Raw genomic sequence first — 21,115 nt, forward strand, 5'->3', positions numbered from 1 at the left:
ATGACATTGATATGACAAGAGTACGTTTCAAAAGTATAAAAAGTATATTATGGCAACTTATAATAGAACAAGAATTAAAATGACCATAGCTCTAATTATACACTAATATAGACACTTTGGGCATGCTTCAATGTAAAGATTTGTAATGGAAGGTTTTCAAAAAATGTAAATATCTGATGATCTTGCAGTTTATTTCAATGTCTTATGACATACTTTTTAAATTTGTCTTGTGTAGTTTAAATACATTATTGTTGCAAATAAAGTTTTTTACACAATTAATCTATATTGATTGATAACATATTCAATAAGTGATAAAATAACTTCTTTGAAATTTGTGTCTCTGATCAGATTTTCGATCCCCCATCTATCCACTTTGCATCTCTGAATAATAGAAATATTGAATTCAAAAGTTTTTTTCACAATATTTTGATGATCAGACTGAATTAATGATTCAGTTGTGTGTCTTTATTTCAGGTCTGTCCCAGTATTTCAGGCGTTCTGGGCACATTTTGGTCCCAAGTGTGAGGATGCCTACAATTGCAGCCATCCCAAGTATGCTCAACCCTGCATTTTGATTCCATTCCTTCAACAGTTGGGACATGTGGACCAGGTATTTTGGGGGGTTCTATTTCGAGGGGACTGTTGACACGTCTTTTAATGTGATTTATTTGCTGGATGACCCACTCAGGATGACTTGGCACACAAATAACTTTACTAATACGGCAGGCGAATGCCAGGTTCAAATTTTGACTAGCGTGCTAAGCTCAGGTTCAAGGGTCGTTCACGAGAAATGTTTGTGCGTTAATATAAAAGTTTGTGACTCGTTGTATTTTTAGATCCAGCCAGATTAAGATCAACCAATTTCTTCTCGGTGTATTAAATATCTTATTTCTGCTCACTGATATAGAACATGCTGCAATGTTCTACATGACACAGTAACTCACGATTTCCATGTGTTGTCACAGCAAGAACAATTAGGGGACTTAATTCATATAATATCTTACTGAGCGTAGACATTTTGCTCCTGTGTGCACTGTGCTCATGTTATACTGTATCTGTCATGGGTTAATGGCAGCGAAAATGTGCGCCCCTTTGCAAACCCATGAGCTTCTTTCCCTGGGCTCAGATGTTTCACATGGCACCAGCCTGAGGTGATATTTCTCTCTGGGTATTGATTGATTTATTGCATGATCTGAGAAACAGAGGGCCAGACAAAGAATTCACACTGTAAGGAAAGCATTAGCAGGTTTTGCTACCATAACTGCCCTGCTTATTCTCCCGTGTGCTGCTGTGTGAAGTTGTGACTGATGAGAAGAGTGCATGTCATAAGCATGGACTATAAAGAAGATAATGGCTGCACCAGATGAGCCCTTGTCTCTTTTTGCTGCATTTTTTTTTAACACCAACCATATTAGTGTTTACACAGCTGGATTAGAATGAAGGTGTCAGTGCGGACTAAAGATTTTGAGGCTGGTATAAGAGAAAGAAAGTAGTAGCTCTATTAGGTGCGTCTGATGAGTCAACTACATATTGTTCGCATTTCACTTTTTCTGGTGTCGGAGGGGTAACGTGAAGGTGGTGGTGAGACGGGGATGAATGTGTAAGGCCTGGAGCGATTCATCACGCTCGTCTTGCTGGAATCTTCAAAGATAACAAACCATCTGCTGCAGCTATTCATCAACTATAAAATAGAGAGGCGTGAAACCGGGCCAACTCATCATACTCTTACTGCGTGGCTAACGGGTGTTGCAGGGAGCGCGGAGATGCCTGGCTAATAGGAAGCAGAAAGAGTTTGGTCATTTCTGTCGATAGCAGGCTGACTGCTAAGTGGCGTGATGCGTGGCCGACAAGGGGGAGAACATGAGTGAAGAGGGGGAAGAGAAAAGCAAGACAGATGTAGAGAAAAGAAAAAATGTAAAAGGACAAAACACAGAGTGGCAACAGACCAAATCTCTTCAAACACAGTCTGAACTAAAGGCTCTGTTTTACCTCTCATGTTTGGCTGCAACACAAAAGTCACTGATTACTTGATTAGCAGTTCATTACCATTAATAACTTGAACTACATATGTATATAGGTCACTTGATGGGGCCTGGAATTTTTTGTAGGGGCTGTATGTGAGAGCACAAATGTCCAAGTCAGATGTTTTTGACATTATCCCAAACTTCTCCTGTTTCCACACCTATAGAGCTCAACAGTGGTTCTGTTCATTTTCTGATTATAGATTTTCATGATCAGCCATAATATTGTAACCATCAACACAAGCTAAGAGATTGTGAAACAATGGTATATGCTCCTGTAGCCACAAGTTCATAATATCAACTGAGTTGAAGATGTTTTTAAAGGTGTTTGCAATGTCAATGAGAAGTACTACACTACCCACAATCCTCAGGTGTAATAGCACCATCTGTGATTGTTGGAGGTTGCTGTAACCATGGAAATGTTTAATACAACCACAAAAATCATGTTGGCTGTTGATTTGGCAAGACAATACAAGTACTTTTGGTTATAATAGTACGTTGGTGTTGCTTTGCTGTAAACATTTTATACTTCATATTCCGCCTCCTGCCCAGAGTTTTTTCTCATCTGACCCGAATAATGTCCTACTGCGTTCTTCATATGTGGAAGGCAAAGTTCATGTTTTAAAATGGCTATGGAGTCAAGGGTATAAATGCACATTCCAAATAAACAAGGGCTGCTCTTCTACATTGGCGTAGTGGTTTTTTGATAGGTGAAAAAAGTCCTTGTGCTTTTCTAAGGTCACTGTGACTCCTCTGACTGAGTGCATGTAACAGTTGTAAATCTAGCCAAGATGTTTGGTGGTCTTCCATTAGTCAATGGTAATCATAAATTACCAGATTCAACAAGAGCAGCTAATACTGAAAAACTGTACTTTAGTGTAGATACACATCACCATCAAGGGGGTTATGGGTAATTGTTCTACCAGCAAAATGTACGTCCTTGTTGTTGACTGCAAGCAGTCCTGTGAGCTGCTTCTAATCTGCTTCTACTTCTATTGTTTAATGCTTTCTCGACTTCCTGCAATTCTTCCAAACCTCTGATTGATCCCAATTTTTGAAAAATCCAAGAATTTGTCAAATAAATAATATGTTATTGTGCTAAATAATTTTGGCTATATGAAGGACTTATGTTTCAACCAAGTCATGAACTAAACAACTGTTTAATGAAGCTTATCTAAATAAAGGAGACTCAACTGTGGTGTGGCTGTCAGTCTTCAACGCAACCACATGATCTGCAGGTGTCTAAACACCACAGCTCTGGCTATTCTTCTCCCTGTAATATTTTCTTTATCTTTATTGAAATGTGTGCTAACATTTACATTTCTCATCACTGTTTGTCTAATGAGGGGAGTGAATCAGCCTGTGCCGTGCCAAGTTCCTGTCAGTAGGTAAGGCTTGCGGCATGGCGTCCCAACAGCAAGCGTTGAGAGACAAACCATACCAGCTCCCCAACCTGTTCCATCATGAGGTGGGCGTGGCTTGGAGGTGCTCGCCCAAGTCTGTTTTGCTTACACTTCAAGCTGCAAGTGTCAGCCACGATGAAGGTATGCATTGTTGAATGTAGGGGCAAAATGGCAGTTTGTTTCCACGTCCTTTCAGCAGGTGTTTACTTGTGTCTACATCGCTCACATCCTCACCCTGCGAAGACAAAAATCAAAGCTGTGCCTTGTTGGTTTACTGCTTCTTTTGACAGGCAGTGTGGGGAAGGGCAACTCTCTTGTGTATTTGGCTATGGTTGTTTTAATAGGCCTTGTCAGTTGAATATTTCATAAAAGAAGCAATGGCCTGGAACAGTTTTTGTTCGGTGCAAGGAGAGGAATGTGCTCGTTTCACCCTTTGAAAGGTGACTTCTGTGTTGCACGGCTGCGGCGGCCAAACAGCTTCATGTCTGCCAGCACTCTTTGTTTTTGTGTTTTTAGTGTGAGTGCATTTGCACCAAGAAGGGATCCCATTCTCTCTTTTGTCTTTCTCTCACTCTTGTTCTCTATAAAGTGGTTTAAACATAGCTTTTGTTATTTCATGGAATAAAGTGTAACCATCCCTGTTAGAATTGTTGAGTTCTGTGCCCTTTCTGCATATTTCACTACAAAAACTTGTATTTTAAATAACAGTACGACACAGTATTAGGGCCATATCGAAGATAAATAAATTCTTGAGATTTCAAGACTCATAACTCGTCTTAACTCCTAACTCCTAACTGTAATATGAGAATGAGGAGTTGTAGTGTTATGACAATAAAGTTGAAATTGAAGGAAAAAAGATTAGGCAACTGGACTTGCTTGTGTTTCTTGAAGAAATTTCATGTCTTGAAGATACCATGACCTGGATGACCAAGGATCTTCACATATAAGTAATAATATTACAAGAATAAAGTTGTAATATTAAGAGTATGAAGAAGAAAAATATTTTTAGGAGTAAGCAGTGAGGAGAACCCATAAGTTCCCCTCTCTCTGGATCCAAAATGTTGATTACCAATCTGATTGTTTCTTTAGAAACTATGAAACCCCACATGAAACATCAGCAGCCCTACGGTCGACCAGGACCAGACATGTCCTTCCTAAAAGAAGCAACTTCCTCCAAGTCTGTGTTCTTTCTTAAGAATAGATTAAGTTTCTTGGACAATCTTTTTAAAGTCTGGATACTATCTTCTGATATCTTCTCGAGATCTCAAAATTTCTTTCCCTGTAATTCACCCTAATGCTCTGTCGTAAGAAAAAAAAATTCTTATCATATTGAACTTTACTTTATTTAAACTAAAGCATATAAAATTGGCAGGTCTTCCTTTGATCTGTCAGATTTTGTTGGTTACATATGGTCCAGGCGTGTAGATATCTACGGAGTTGTTTAATTAGCCAGCTAAATCAGTATGGTCCGCAAGTCTAAATTCAATTAGGCCTTCAAACACACTCAATGGCACCACAGGCCAGAGGTGGAAAATTCAATTTATTTGAAGTAACGGGATACCCATTTACTGCACGGCTGCCCATATGGCCTCTCCCTTGGTGTACGTTGCGTATGTTTATGAGCAATTCATTCAGCATCATTACATTATCTTTAGTGTATCATTAACTGTGGAGAAATGGCAATTAGATGGTATGTTAACTGATGCCAAAGAGAAAGAGAGAGAGAGAGAGAGAGAGAGGGAGACACACACACTGACACACACACATACACACACACACTGAGTTAACTGCATTTGCACTTGTACATTTTAATAAAACATTTAATTGCCAAGTTCTCCCTCTGAATACTCTAAAGCAGGTGTACACAGACGCACTTAAAAAGCAAAACCACCAAGTTGGCTAATGAACAGAAGACTGACATTCCATCGGTGAGGAGAATGAACCCATATCAATCAAACCTTTTCTCTTTACACAAACCTGCTTCGCTCTCCACTCACAACACCGCGGAGGCCAACTCATTAGCGGAGGCTTTGGGAAGGCTTGTATGGCTATGTGGAGTACAAAGAGAGAAAAGGGTGATCCCTCCTTTTTCTCCGCGCTCCCTCGTTCCTGACAAAGTAGGGCCCTGGTGAATGGCAGAGGCAAAATAGCAGAGCTGAATGGAGTTGGAGGAGTGGGGCTCGCTCATGCAGAGAACTCCCAGCCCCTCTATACCTGCCCTGGTGAAAAGAGTGGCCAGCTGCTGCTGCTGAGCCTTTTTCCCTGGCTTCAATAGAGACCTTGTGAAAGGAGCCCGGACAGGGTGGCTGAATACTGGGAAAGAGAGTGAGGAATGGAAGTCAGGGAGGGAAGGAAGGAAGAAAAAGCAAGGAGGACTAAGTGTGAGTGTGTGTATGTGGGTAATTGGGAGTAGAGAGGGTACAGAGTTTGCATAAGTCCGTCATTATGCCCCTGCAGTGCACAGTGCTATTCGGATTGGTCTTTGACAGAGAAGAAGAGCAGTTTAGTTTAATCAATCATAAAGGAAATTAGCATGTTATAATGAAGCGGTTGGAGAAGTCCATTATTTGGGCAGTTCAAAGGGAAGATTGACTTTGGAGCTGGGATCTGTGGATCCTGGCCAAATCAAGTTTGGGAGAGCCTCTGCTGAAGCTCAAAGAGAAAATAAGTATTTTAGAGAGCTTTCAAATGCATGAGTGGTACAGTACAAACCATATTCATGCAGCAGCTCCTCCAGTGTGTTCTCATAAGGACATTTGGACATTTCTGTGGGTATATCCTGGTTATATCCTGGTTCGGTATCATTTTAGAGCTCAATGTTCTTCACGCCATCTCGGTCTCATTTCTCCTCTATGCCATATTAATTTGTGTCTTTTTCCTTACAGTTTCCACATTTCTGCTTTTACTGTTGCATTGCCGCAGCCACAGCTGCTGAGCTCATGTCAGCTTGTTTTCCTCCCCCGAGCACTTCTCATTCCTTCTTCTCTACCTCCCTCATCAATATCTGCCTCTCTCCCTCCCTCCCTCTTTTCGGCCAGGCCGCTGCTTCATCACCTTCCGTTGACTGTACCTCCTCTCTTTTTTAGTGCCAGTTTCCTCGCTCCTTTCTTCACTCCTTCCCCCGTGCCTGCCCCAGGGCGCTGCTGCTGCTAATAGGATAATGGCTGCCATGTTATGCACACTTAAGACCCACAGAGCAGCGCTCAGGGCTGTGTTCATGTGTATGTGTATGCCTTCCTGCTCCATCGGGCTGAGGGGGAACGCAGGACGTGTTTAAAAGTATTTGCAGAAATTGCACGGGGGTGCGAGGGGGGATTTCTACATCTCCTTTGAAAGTCTAATTTAACAAACTGATACACGTAGCTTTTACATTCAGGATTCCACAAGCTATTAAACATAGTAACCACAGTTACAAAGTTATCCCCATTCTTGGCTCAGGCTTTATTAGAAGCCCAGTTAAGGGCGTTTAATCCCTCAGCCATTTGCCATGGCTCCTCAGCCCTCGGGCTGTGTGCTGTAACTCATACTGTGTAATTAGGAGCTTGTTAATTTCTTGACAACTGTATATATATTCTGAATCGAGTTTATTTAAACATTTAAAGAAAGTGATCAACAGGTTTTTAATAAAATGTATCCAGTAAATATCCTGAGCTTGTTTTGATCAATTTGTGGAACTTTGGTCAGAGTCTTAAAAGCTAAGTAAGAAGTTGGGGGATAAATTGTGGACACTTTTATAGTCTGGATCTCACAGGTATGTAACAGTGGTGCAGGTGAGATAGAACCTGATTTACAGTGTATTGAAAAAATATTACATTGAGCTGCATGTGCTTATTGGAAAACATGTAGACAATAATGTTTCCTGGGTTTTTGGCCAGATTTGGTTGTTGCTGTTTAAACTGCCGAGCAGATGTTCTCTGCTCCTGGTGCATGTCCAAGTCCTCTGCAGCGCAGCAGACATCCTGCCACACATCTGAGCTCTGATGCCGCAAGTTCTCCCTGAAACAATGTCTGAGTCAACCACTATGGCAGGCGTCTATAAGAGACCCAGGGAATGAGTAAAAAGGTAAAGTGAGATTTCCCTCAGCTAATGTTTTTCTCCCCCGTAAAAGAGCACACACTGGAGATAAAATGGAGCGAAGGCAAAGCCAGAAACTGTCAGGTCGGTGCATCCAGCTGGAAAAGTTCTCGATCGACGCTCTTAACATTTCAGCAAGAACCTCTACTGTATTCATTGGAGCTGGAAGAATGCTGGACTCACAGCGAGAGCTTCACATGTAGAGCCAAAATACATATGAATGCACACACTTTTTTTATTAACATGTGCATTAAAGAACATGGTCTCTATCTAACACACACACACACACACACACACACACACACACACACACATCCTCATGGCTCCATGGCTTCAAAGGACTTCACATTGACTTATTGGCTTATTTCCTCGCGACTCTCACATCTAAGTAAAAGAGTCTTGAGGAAATAAGACAATAAGTCAACCCTAACATTAATTTGAACCTAACTTTAACCCAACCTTAAATCATGTCTTCACCTTAGAATGTAATGTTTATAACACACACACACACACACACACACAGTTAAATGAAGGGATAGGAAAGCTCATTAGGGTGAAACATAAAACTATCATCATCTTAAAGTTAAAAATAAGAATCAGTCATTTTGTGTTAATTCACATTCCTCTGTACCTTGACAAATTCAAAATGCTGCACAAAGCAATTTTGTAAAATCAAATTTGCCACCACATCAAATGTGATAATTGAACTTCTAGCATTATACACTCACTCTTAAAAATGTCTTCCATATGCCAGACTGCAAAACTGAATCCTCTACTGGCTGGTAGCATTTGGCTTGATGCAAAAATAGCCACAGAACACCCAGGAATTAGACATTTCTCAGTAATTTTGTGTTGCTCAATATGTTCTGTAACTATGAATGTCTGTGTCTGGATTTGTGGAAGAGGCGAGGCATTAAATTCAAGTTCATAATGACATTTTGACATCTGAGACCTACTATATTGTGAGCATCACTTTATGTCACTGCTGAAGTCAACGGGTTGCATTTATTACCCATTAGCTCATTACAGCTTCTGACGGCAATGAGTTGTCATTCACACTCGTCTGGATCTTTTTTCCATCTCGACTTAACTCCTGCAGATCAGTTTAACCTCTTGCACTGCAGACATGACGTGGCGATTAGTTTTTGCCAGTGAGGTGCTGCTGCTACGTGTCAAGGCTGGCTGATGTTACCCATTCCTGTTCTCACACACACAAGCACGCACACAGACACACACACACACACACACACACACACACATCCTCCTGTGATGAATTTGTTATGCTTATTTAGCGTTGGCACCTCAGGCTGTTTGAGTGTGACAAGGCAGATGCTCCACAGTTCAGCTCCCACAACCTTTCACTGTCTCTTGCTGTATATCCTGTTCTCCTTTGTGCCCAGGCTGAAAGTAGAATACACTATAATATCAAAAACAACTTTTAATAATCAAGTAGTGGAAAAATATATTTTTTAATAAACATTACAGTCGAACAAACACTCAGCACTCCTGTATTTTATTCTTATAAAACAGAATTCCTGTGATAGTAAAGGCATATTTTGAGCTTGCCGGCCTCTGCTGGATACTTCACCCTGTGCAGGGGAGAAGTCAGATGTTGTGTCCTAAGAATAATCTCATTTCTTGACCTTTGAGGAGCCTCCAAGTCAAACACAGCGAGGCTGATTAAAACATGACCATAACAGGAAGTTTGCTGTGGAAATCGAACTTCAGGGTGTGGGTGAGACAGGGAGTGCTGAAGTGTGGCAGTCATTGAGCGGAGAAGACTTGTCTTTGATTACAACACACTCATCTCAGATTTCCTACTGGACTGGTTTGGAGCAGGACCTGTCATATATATCGTGCATGAATTTGATGAGTCAAAATTAATCAAGACAGACATTTATTTATTGCTTCATAATGTCCTTTAAACATATTGATTCCACAGTGTTGCAGTTTGTTTACTTTTGCTGTCTGTCAGGTTTCTATGGACATGCATGCTTGCCATAATTTGTTTCTCTACACGCCCTGCGCATGATGTGTGTGCATATGTCAACATGCATGAATGCAAACATGCAGGCATGTGAGCCAACATTTGGTCTGAGTGTTACTGACCCATATGCAGGTGTGAATGTGGGTGTGCGTGCCAGCAGACATGCACACTCCACTGCAATAATGACACCAATGTTTCCTGCATGATTTCTCTCCATCTCTCTCCATTATTGACCCTTTCATCTTCCTCCCCTCTCTTCTTTCCTCTCCTCTCTTTCTGACTGCAGGTCGGACCGGAAATTCCTGCCTGATTGGACAGATTAGCGAAGCATCTTCAAGCTGCTGAAGAAATGTGTGAAGATGCGAGAAGGTAAGGGGACACACTCCCCCGCTGTGCTGCCAATGTCCGTCCTCTGCAAAAAAAAAAATGCTTCAGGTGTCTCCTGGTGCCTGTTGGGTAATCAAAGCATTAAGGCCCTTTCACAGTTGTACAGTGCAAATGTGACCAGGCAACCATACCACACTGTAACTTTCTTACATTCATCAGGTGCTATCAAACTATGCAGATAATTTTGTGGAGTAATGAGATATACCGTACATACACGATAACTGTCATCAACCCTTCATTGCTGCATTAAAATTACAGTATATGTGACAGGTAATTGGTCAATTAAGACACAGACGAATTTGTTTAACCTGCAAATGAAAATTATTACCCTCTCATACTTTACACTGCCACTTTGTCATCATAACTCCACAGAGTTTAATGAAAACTGCATCTGGTGACAGTTATATGGGCTTCTACTCTGCCACATGGGAGTCAGTGTGTCTCTGACAAGCCTACGTCCTCAATGTAATTCCTCTTTACAAGATTATCAATCAGACTGTCAGGCTCAGCAGACTGTGTGTCATGATTTGTTCTACAAAGTTAAACACATATTTCACCCAATTTTACAATAAGAACACTTATTCTATCCTCTTTAGGTTGCATTACAAGGTTTCAATCTGGCGGAACTCGTATCAAAAACAGTGGACAAGATTCTACTGGAGCTGAACTGACCTGAGAAAAGTAAGTAACTGTTTTTCATTCTTTCCCCAAACACATTCTACAGCCAGCTTAACCTTGTCAAGAAATCTGTGAAGTCTCCGTATCATATGACATAAACAGCAGATGTATCGAATGTGCAAACTCAGTTCCTGCCTTTTCAAACAATTAGAACGAAACAGAAGATTAATAATGTATTGGAATGTGGAAACGCGACGCAGCATTTGTCATAGCAGAAGCATTTGATCTGCACCTGGGATAAGCTGCTTACACAACCTTCACACCTGCATGCCCCAGACTTGTTTCGCGTGTGTGTGTGTGTGTGCATGTGTGACAAGATGAGAAAGTAGGAGGAAGAGAAAAAAGGTTGTCAGAATAACAAAAAAAAAGAGAAGGAGGGAAACATATTTCGGGGAAAGAGACAGTAAAAGAGATGAATCTAAGACAAACAAAAGCAGAGTAACATATCGACACAGGTGGCTGAGGCTCCAGGCGGCCATTTTCCTACTCGCTCTCTCTGGGAGAAGCTGTAAAGTTTCTGTTGAAGTGTGTGCAGGATGTTTTCTGGGGCCTCTGCTCCTCACGCAGCCCTGGACCGTCTTTTTTGTTTTCCCTTTGCACAGTTGCTTTTTCAATCAACCCAACAACGCTCTCCTACATGTCAGTGGCCTGGTTCCAATCAACCTGCAAAGCATTAAGTCCTGCCTGAACGCTCTTGTCTCTCGCTATCTGGTTTACAATTTCAGAACCAGGAAGACTGTTGTGGTAACAAAGAACAACAAGTCCATCCTTTAACTGGTTTTCATTCGTGTTCGCTCCACATGGAAAATTGCAACTATCTTTCTCCCTCTAGGTGTGACTTCTCTAACAATTGTTTCGTGCGTGCTATCCGGCCTCTGAGCTGCTGCACGCTTGATGTCACACGCTTTTGATTGGTGAGAAAAATTGTGGCTCTGAAGTAGTATCTGCGCTTCGAGAACACTGACGTTCATTCACGAGGCTCAGCTGCCGAGCGATGCACAGACAGATGGGAAATAAGCCGTCATTACTTACTATTGCTCATTTATCTTTAAACGGCTGCATTTAAACATAATTATCTCTATCGCAGAGGCCATCAGGACGGGACGACACAGGACATCTGTGTGTGTGTGTGTTCACTTGCACATTTGCTGTTGAGCCTGTTGACTGCTGGAAAATTGAGATAATGATGTTCCATATATTTTTCTTGGTGTGTAATTGCTATATTTCTCTCTCTTTGTCTCTCATTCTCTCTCTCTCTCTCTCTCCCTCACACATTCACACACACACACACACACACACACAACAGATGTTTTCACGTGCACCGCCTTGTTTTTACAGCTTTAAAATAGTCATGGCCCCTCCTGATAATTCATCTAATGCGCTGTCGTGTTCAGCTCCGGACCCTAACTTCATGCTTGTTAGCAGACCGCTCTGCTGTCTGAAAAACAGCCTGTGCATCAAGAAGCCTGTATGATGTCTATTCCTCTACATATGCACCTGGTGGAAGAATTGCTCTAACCCTTTAATAGTAATTGTACATTGTAACCCAAGATTTCAAATTCCGACTTCCGTGCAGTGGAGCTCAGGTTCCTTCTTGACCAAAAACAGATTCTAAAGGTGAATATGCAGAATCTGTAGGTGAGGGACAAGATTTTTGGGCAGGCGGAACAAAGGAGGCCGAACAAGTCAAACACTGAAATGCATCAACGATCTGCTTCTTAATTTATCGGTATTCATTTGCACATAGCTGTTAATAGATATAAGATTAGATATGCCTACAAAAACCTGTTTGTGTTTGTGTTGTTTATGGAGAACTCAACTCGTGTGATAAACAGTGTCTAACGGAAGTCTTGGCCCACTCAGGGTCTTTGTGCATGCTTGCTTTGGATATTTTGGTGAAGCTCATATGATATATTCAACAAGGTGGGAAGTGGGCCTTGAGTGGAGATGGTTTTGTCAAAAGTGCTGCATCTTTATTGCCAAAATGGAATTGAATCAATGTTGATTTATTTGAATACGATCATCTTATCAAGTATTTACACCTGCATACATTTTACTTACACATCCAGCAGACGTCAAACTACATTAACATTTATTTAGGGAATTATTGACGAATGCAAGGGAAATAATAGTCGATGTCTTTGTCTGTCTGGAGTTATTTATTTATTTATTTTTGCTGAAAACTGCACCTGGAGCTGAGGTAAATAAATGCAGAGCAACAAAACAGTGATCCAAAGAAACTAAACCACTCCATAGAACTCAATAGAGGAAAAGTTGGTTTGTATAACCATTCGTTTTTCAGGATGAATGACCCCTTTCACATTGCACATAGTCATTACTTCTACCAAGGTGTTATGTGTTCAGGATTAGTTAGCAGGATTACACAAAATATACTTGACAGACTAACAATTAATTTGGTGGACAGATGGGGTATGGGTCAGGAAAAAAAAGGCAGCTCTTTTTATCATCACATTCTTTAACATTCTGCGATGAGGTGTTTTTCAAAATAGATTTCTCAGATCTTGATGAAGAAAATCAGGAATGCTTAGGGTAATGATATTTATGAGTGTGTGCAATTTGTCTTTCATTTATCTTCAATGATGCATTGACATGGAAGCAGCTGCTATTGAAGTTCTTTTTTAAATTATTTGTCATTTAATATATTACAATTCATCACATTATAGTGTTCTGAGTAAACAGTAAACTCCTGTTCATTTGCGGTTCAGTGTAGTACAACGTTTGCTTCCCACTGTGCATTTCATGCGGCCTACTTATTTTGTATGCTCCCTCCCCTTTTTCATTCTATAACTTGGACTCTGCGTCCACAGAAAATGATTTGCCCATAAACGTAGGACATAATTTGAAATTAGCTTTAAATGACTTGTGGCCAACAAGCAATCAGGCCTCATTGTGAAGAAATGGAAGTCACCCAAAAGCTGCATAAATGAGCTGTGCAGCTTCTATAGAAAATGCTTCACTGGCCACACAGTTCGTACAATGGGCTGATGGGAGGAGGAATGTGTGCAGCAACATGTTCAATGTGATGATTAGTCTGCTGCAGCCCAAACCCGGAGGGTACATCCTTTTCAAAACAACCCAGTTGGAGGGGAGCTACCAATCCGGAGGCACTTGTAGCACAGGTGCAGCTCTGGTGGCTCGCTCTGAAAAAAAAGAAAAAAAAGACAAACGGCCCAATGTCATTCAAACAAAAACAAACACTGAGCTGTGCACCAATGGTGGCCATGGTTTTCTTTCCATTTTTTTCTCTTTCTCCCGCCATCTTTTGGGGGCAGCCTCCACTCACAGAGCTACAAAGCAAACACAGTGGTGTGAACAGTGGGTGGAATAAGGGTAAACACAGGTTGTTGTGACGTGTGTGGTGAGTGAGTGACCGTGTGTGGTGGACATTCCTGATACTGAGCCTCTGGTGCTATTTTTCTTCCTCTTGCCGGGGGTGAGATGTTTTGAGAAGCCTGCTCCCTCCACCCAGGGCTCACCTGTTGAGCCATGACAACCAAACAAATGGCTTCCATTGCTGCTCACCTGACCTTTGACCCCCAGGCTTTGGGTTGCCCTGCAGAGAGGGGCTGTTTTAGAAGCCTTTTCTGGTTCAATAACATATTTTCCCCTGGAGCAGCTAAAGTGCTTAGCTGTTTAACACCTGTGGCTCCATCACCCTGAGCTCCAACACAACTGCTCATATCTTCCAGATCCCCACACAATGCCCAGTCGTTTGTCACAGCTTGTTCTCTGTACACTTTAATGCCCCGACAATGTAGGAATTTTGTGAAAGACAAAAGCTGCCATTTATGTATTCAGATAAAAAGGTAAAAACATTCAGTGTGTTCACATTAATAAATGCTACTTATCCAAATATGATATTTGCATATCTCCTGCATGTACCAGACATTTCTTTATTATTATTATTATTATAAGGTTGTGCAAAGTGCTGCACAACCAGCAAATAGATGGTTAAAATACAGAAGGAAATACATAAATAATAACTGTAATAATGAATAATAGAAATAAAAGACCAATAATAAAATGCCCCCCCCCAAGAAAATTCAGGGATATGCTTTCCAAAAATAGTTAAATATTTAGTTGAGACTTTAAAGAAGACACTGTGAGAGTAATCAATAACATTTTAAACCAATCAGTATATCTCGTAGTTAGTAAATAGCGGCTGAGTTTCATTAAATCATTTTGTTTGTCTGTTTTCAGGTGAATTTATCAAGCAAATGAAGAAGCTGTGGCGTCTCTAGCTGGATAGCAAGTAGGACATCACACTTATTATTATGACAAAGTCAAAGTGATGCAAATTACATGGCCTGGATATAAAATGACAGCACATTAATTCACACATGCCACACAAGTTACCTCAACCTATGCACCCAGACACATAGAACTAATTTATAACATTGCCTTAAAAACATTTAAATGAAAAGTTTGGACAGAGCAGCGTTTGCTGATATTAATTCTATCTCTCTCACACACACACACACACTCTCTGGCACCTCAACGGACACGTTGTGCACGCCTCTAGTCAAACATGCACAACTCATCAGCCTCTATACAGGAGAACATTACTCCCCACTCACGCATGAGTAAACTCAATCTGAGGCACATATTCACTCACCTACCTCATGATAACCAATCCCTGTCTTATCTCATGAATAAATAAATGCTCAACTCTGTACTTTACAATGGAAAGTTCTCTCCAGCAGAGAGTTAATTGCTTGAGAGACGCACGTACGGCCACACACTCTTTCTTGAGTCACACACCAATATGTGTTGATATTATCTGCATGCCGTGACACCCTCAGTTTGGTTTGTTGAATTCTGATTTTATAACCAGCAGCAGCAGGGGCCCGCATTATTTTGCTGCATGGCTCATTCTCAGAAACCTGGAGGAAACACCCACTGTTTTCCTTCACACCTCTGTGCTGTATAAGCACGTGAACAACCACACTCACTGTGCGTACGCTCACATGAGCCCGTACAAATACACACATGCAAGTTCATACAATAGATAGTTAGTTGGACTCTCCGTTCAGACTGAGAGACCTTGTTGCTAGAACAGTGAGGCCCTTCGAGTCGGGTCTGCAGCATACCACTCGGAACACGTAACCTCATATCAAGCTGATACAGATGCACCAAAATGCTGCAATCCAAGACTGTGCTGCCAAACACTCATACAAACAGCAGCACCTGCCTGAAATCTGGGAGTGAGTGGAGCGTAATGCCTTGGCTTGAGAGAGGGTGTGTATATCAGTGTGTGTGTGTGTGTGTGTGTGTGTGTGTGTGTGTGTGTGTGTGTGTGTGTTCCTTCAGGAGTGATCGTGATGAAGCAGGACTAGCATTAGGTCATCAGTTCTGCTGGCGTCTCCACAGCTGCTGGGAGACTGGTGGAGACATGTCCACATATGGAGGTTCTCGCTGCTCTCAAAATATTTCACATGAGCACCACTTTGCTCTGAATTGAAACCAGAAATGTGACTTTGTGGGGTATAATGGGTCAAATGATTGGTTACAGACTTCCAGAGGTCTACTATTGTCTCAGTAACAAACACTGAATGGGATAATGATGTACATGGAATTACAAATGCTGTACACGTCTATAGACTTTTCATATCAGGGAGGTTCAGTATTTGTAAAAATATTGTTTTATTTTGTCAATTATGACTTACTGACTTTATAGAGCTGTATGATGTTAGGAAGAACAACATTGATCAGGATAGAAAGCATAAACTTACTACAGCCTTCAGTAAAAAGGTGTTTTTTGCAGAAATCATCTCAAACTCCTGCAATTGCACCTGAAAGTAAACCATGTGACCAGGGACACGGCTACAGGGTAGGCAAAGTAGGCAAATGCCTGGGAAGGGGGCCCCCTGAATGGCTGATTATATTAGTTCCCTTGTCTAGGGTCCCCCTGGGTCCCTTGAAAAGTGACATGTATGTTCATGAACATACATGTCACTGGTCAACTGAATCTGAGATGGTAAATGGTTTGTATTAATGCACCACTTTCTCAAAGCGCTTTACAGTACAGTCATATTCAATGACACACACGCGGTCATACAACGCGTCTATACACTTTTTATCACACACCATTTATACCTTTGCGGCAAAACTACCAGGGGCGATTTGGGGTTCAGTATCTTGCCCAAGGACACTTCGGAATGCAAACTGGAGGAGCAGAAGATTGAACCACTGACCCTCTGGTTAGTGGACCACTGACTCTTCTTCCAGCTGCATTAAACATGATGTCTGCTACACACAAGTTTTTTTTCAGAAAAGCTGGCAGAGCCTCGCAGACCTTATCCCCAGGTGTTTTCTCTGGAGTTCATCTTTCCACATAATAGGCAGCGAGTAAACAATTTATGACTTGTGACGATGGACAGAAATATGATAAATATAATGAAAATACCAGAACTTATCATTCACTAGGTGCAATTTTCAATCTACAATCAAAGAAAATACTGGATTATTATCAGCATTGCGATGTGTGAGCGTAGCATTCAAAGCTATTTTCCATCTGGCTGTACAATTGAAACAAGATAGCACATTGGCCCTCTCATATCCACACTGTGTTGCACCCAACCTCTGCAGGCAGCGAGCCTCGCGCCCGGCCAAATAGTATCTGTAGCTGTTGCCATTCCGCCGAAGCTGCTGGGTGCGAATCTGTGCCGTGTTTAGCGAAGGAGATTGTGTATTTTGAGCGTGTGCTGGAAGTACAGCGGGTCAATAAATATTTGATGACAGTGCCACCTCTCCTCAGCGCCCAAGCCCCAAGCAGATGATCTCCTGACCTTCAGACACCCAGGACCAGATGAATTATTGAGAGCAGAGCTGTCAGTCACGAGTGCTGGGCCAACTCCAGCTGGAATAGAGAGGGAGGGTTATCTGTGATCACATCTCGCTCTGATGTCAATCTCCAGACCACCTGCTGAATGGACACTTCAGCCTGAAAGGACAAGGAGTTTGCCTAAGCTCAGCATAGTTATCTTTGTAGTGAAAGCACAATATGAGAGCTAAAGCTGATCCTACATGGGCAGATGGATGAAAGAGAGATGGATCTATAGATAGAATAGAAAGTGTTGTTTTTATCTTTCGGCTTGAGGATGGATGCACATGTGACCTGACATTCAAGATGAATGGTTTTCTTTTATCCTCGTGGCATTAGGAATAATTCATGCATCATGATGAAAATCTGGCTTTTGATATGCCAAATGTTTGCATCGTCTGCTGGATACTTCTGTTTCGTATTATCCTCTTATTTCCTGCTTACATACTTGCATCACTTGAATGTAATGTCTATTTTGATGTGATCATAAGTGATTGTTCGGGAGTTCCCGTGGTGCCGAGGCTCTGTGAGGGACAGCAGACTATTGAACTCATTGTGACCTGTTAAGCTTTGTTTGGGTGGAGCCCTCCGATTTCACCACACAGCTGTTAGAAACTGCTGTGTTTGTGCTCGCCCGTATGGATTAATCAATGAGTGTGTGCGCTGGCAAACAGCTGAGAAAGTGATTCAGTGACCGCCTTCATCTTTGAGTGTGTGTGAATATGAGCAGTGTGTGTTTGTCTGCGTGCACTTGTGTTTCTGTGAGCATTTCCTGAGGCCTGTGGTCCAGGAGGCTGTCTCAGGCTGGAATAACCTTCTCTCATGATGGTGTCACATATGATACTTCCTCAGGCCTTGACCAAACACCACCCGATCCCTCACCCAACACTTCAGCCTGATCCCTCCCGTCACCTGTATTCCTTTTGCTGCACTCCCACTGCCATCTCCACCTTACTGCAAACCCCTTCTCCTTGCGCTGCACGTTTAAAGTCGCCGCCCCACCCTATTCTCTGCTTCATGTCTCTCAGCCCCAGCAACAACTGGGCTCACCTTGCAGCTCATCGGACCCCTTGCCTTGGTTTGGCTGTGGTTGCTGTAGCTGCCTGACATGGGGCCGTGGTCACTGCCTATATAAGGCTACAGCCATACTACTACATCCTTACCACTACGGTTCTAGTTTCAAACTAAAATCTCTGTCCGCATGAGCTATTTGGTTTCACATCAATTTTATGTCCATACTATCACATTTGAAAACACATATCATGTGACTTTACTCACAGACAGTGGGCATGCGCATGGCAGTATAAACAGGAAGGAATGTGCTTGCTGATATGCAGGAATTGCTCCTGTAAAAGGCGGAATTGAACTGCACAACAGCTGTTAGCAAAGACAACAGGGTCAGCAACTCTTGTAATTGAATATCCAAGTTATGTTCTACACTGGTAGTTGAAGCTAATGCTGCTTGTTTTCTTCCGGAAGGGGCTTGTGTGATAAGAACCTGACAAATCGGCGAAGGCTACATTGAAAAGACCCAACCAGCAAGTGGTTGTGAGTGTTTACTTGACATGCCAGGTATTGCTGTAGCAGAGGTAATGCATTTTTGAAGAAAAACATAATAGTATGGATGTAGCCTTAGGCTGAGATGTGACGCAGTCCATCCATCTATCCACCCATCCTGCTTATCCTTTTAATGGAGGGATCTGGAGCCAATCAGCTGACACAGGAGAGGGGGGGGGGGGGGGGGGGGGGTAAACACTGGACAGGTCGCAAGTCCATCTCAGACAGTTAAAGTGCTGATATTTTAGTAGAATGATTAAAAAGCTTTTATTGATTACTTGAGTGATTTCAAAGTTCATGGTCAGTGACAGAGTGGCCTGGAAGCTGGGAGCCATTCAAAAACTTAGTGAGGAAAACTGATGTTTGTTGAGTTAAAAGTTCTTCAGTTCACCTGCATGTTCATGTTATTGTTGTTGTTATCACTTCCAAACTACTATAATTTAGAGTGTAGGTTATTTTACTATAGTGGAAATTACTTTATTTATCTTTTTTGAGGGCGGTGGTGCAGTGGCTAAAATTGTTGCCTCACAGCAAGAAGGTTGTGGGCTCAAACTTGGTGGCTGGTCAAGAACTTTCTTGCACATTGTCTTTGTGTATGTGTGGATTTTCTCCAGCTCCCATCCACAGCCCAAAGACATGCAGCTAAGCATAACTGGAGACTTTAATTTGCCCGGATGTGAATGTGAGTGAAGGTTTGTTTGTCTCTACATTGTCTTTTTTTGACATGACCTCTGGAGGATGTCCAGAGAAATGTGTTTCACATTTGCACAATTCAGCAGGAGATTATCCGCTCAGGCGTGTTCATAAGAACACAGAAATCTCTGCAGCATTCAGGTGAGCTGTGGTGCAGCAGGTACAGACAGGCAGGACATAATGTATAACTTCCGCTGCAGGGATCACATTTTTATTTTAAGCACATAAAGAACTCTCTTGATATCTTCATCGGTGACTTCTACGTGTAAGGCTGAGATATTTGTGTCTACTCGCTCGCAGTAGATAATTTTAGTATTAATATTAAAATGTATTTAATATGCATTTCCAAACAGCAAAGGGAATTATACAACTATTTCATATATAAACACAAGAGTGAAAATAAACAGTATAGATAATAGAGGGATGGATCCTTCTTGAGGACAGATTACACAATTTAACTAAACCACTGACACCTTGGTATTAATCCGAGCATCCATGAAACATTTCAATCAGACCACATCTCTACACGAGACTCCCCATCCATCTTGTGTTTCTGGCCAACCCCTGTGTGCTGATGACAGTGGGTTTCAACCATGATAAGTGGGGCTGGCAGTCCCCCTTAATCAGATCTCCCATTTAGTTTAATGGCGCTCATGAGTGACAGGTGACATTGTCGTTTCTCAAAGGCAGATGCCTGTGAGAAGAAGTGGGCTCTGTGTGGATGATACGCAGATTGCCCCCCCCCAGCTGTCATTGTGCAGCTGGAAATGAAAGGCTAAGGATGTTTGTCTGCTCTGATCTGACAAACCACATTACTGGGAAGTGTGGTGATCCATATGGATTGTCCTTCAAAAGAGGCAGATTGGTATGACAATCAAAAGAAATGACGGGCAGAGTCATACCTTTTGGCATTGATGCAACCAGAAGGTTGTAGGAAGGTTATCATGTTAATGTGATGAGTCCTTGAACAAGGAGGCATCCTTCAATTGTGCACTTTGACTTTCATGAAATGTCAGATATTTCCAAATGCATCCTATTATTGCTCATGTTCTCTCACTTGTTAGAAACACACAGAGAGTATTGTCTCTGTGCCATGAGAGTGATTAAGCCAGCATCAGCCTTACTGTCCCCAGTGGACACAGGCTTTGTGTTTATTTCAAACACAGTGGCCCTAGTGCTGTCTTTGCTATCTCAGCTATGGGCGTCAGGGGAGGCATTCTGCTCAAGTCTTGGATTCTTATGGGTTTCCTAAGTGAAAAGACAGGCCCTGTCGGGATTACTCCTCCGCTTTATTGCGATGGCTTTTCCATCGACACTTGGACACTTGCATGCTGCAAAGCTCGTTCGCGCTGACCACAGTCTAACTTTTCAGCATGACTTATGTCTCGAGCAGGGCTGCGTTTTATGTGCTAGATCAGCAAAAAACAATCTGCCTTATCGTTTTACCTCCATCAACACTCAGCCGGGGAA

At 42.0% G+C, this 21,115-nt stretch overlaps 1 long non-coding RNA gene across 1 annotated transcript; it reads left to right on the forward strand.

Moving 5' to 3' along the window:
• Positions 1-461: 461 nt before the first annotated feature.
• Positions 462-15,057, forward strand: LOC138411310 (uncharacterized). Its single transcript, XR_011243952.1, has 4 exons — positions 462-610; positions 9,773-9,855; positions 10,470-10,554; positions 14,773-15,057. It is a non-coding gene; the product is annotated as an uncharacterized lncRNA (long non-coding RNA).
• The last annotated feature ends 6,058 nt before the right edge of the window (positions 15,058-21,115 follow it).

This window comes from Paralichthys olivaceus, chromosome 2, assembly GCF_024713975.1.
Source record: "Paralichthys olivaceus isolate ysfri-2021 chromosome 2, ASM2471397v2, whole genome shotgun sequence".
NCBI lineage: Eukaryota > Metazoa > Chordata > Actinopteri > Pleuronectiformes > Paralichthyidae > Paralichthys > Paralichthys olivaceus.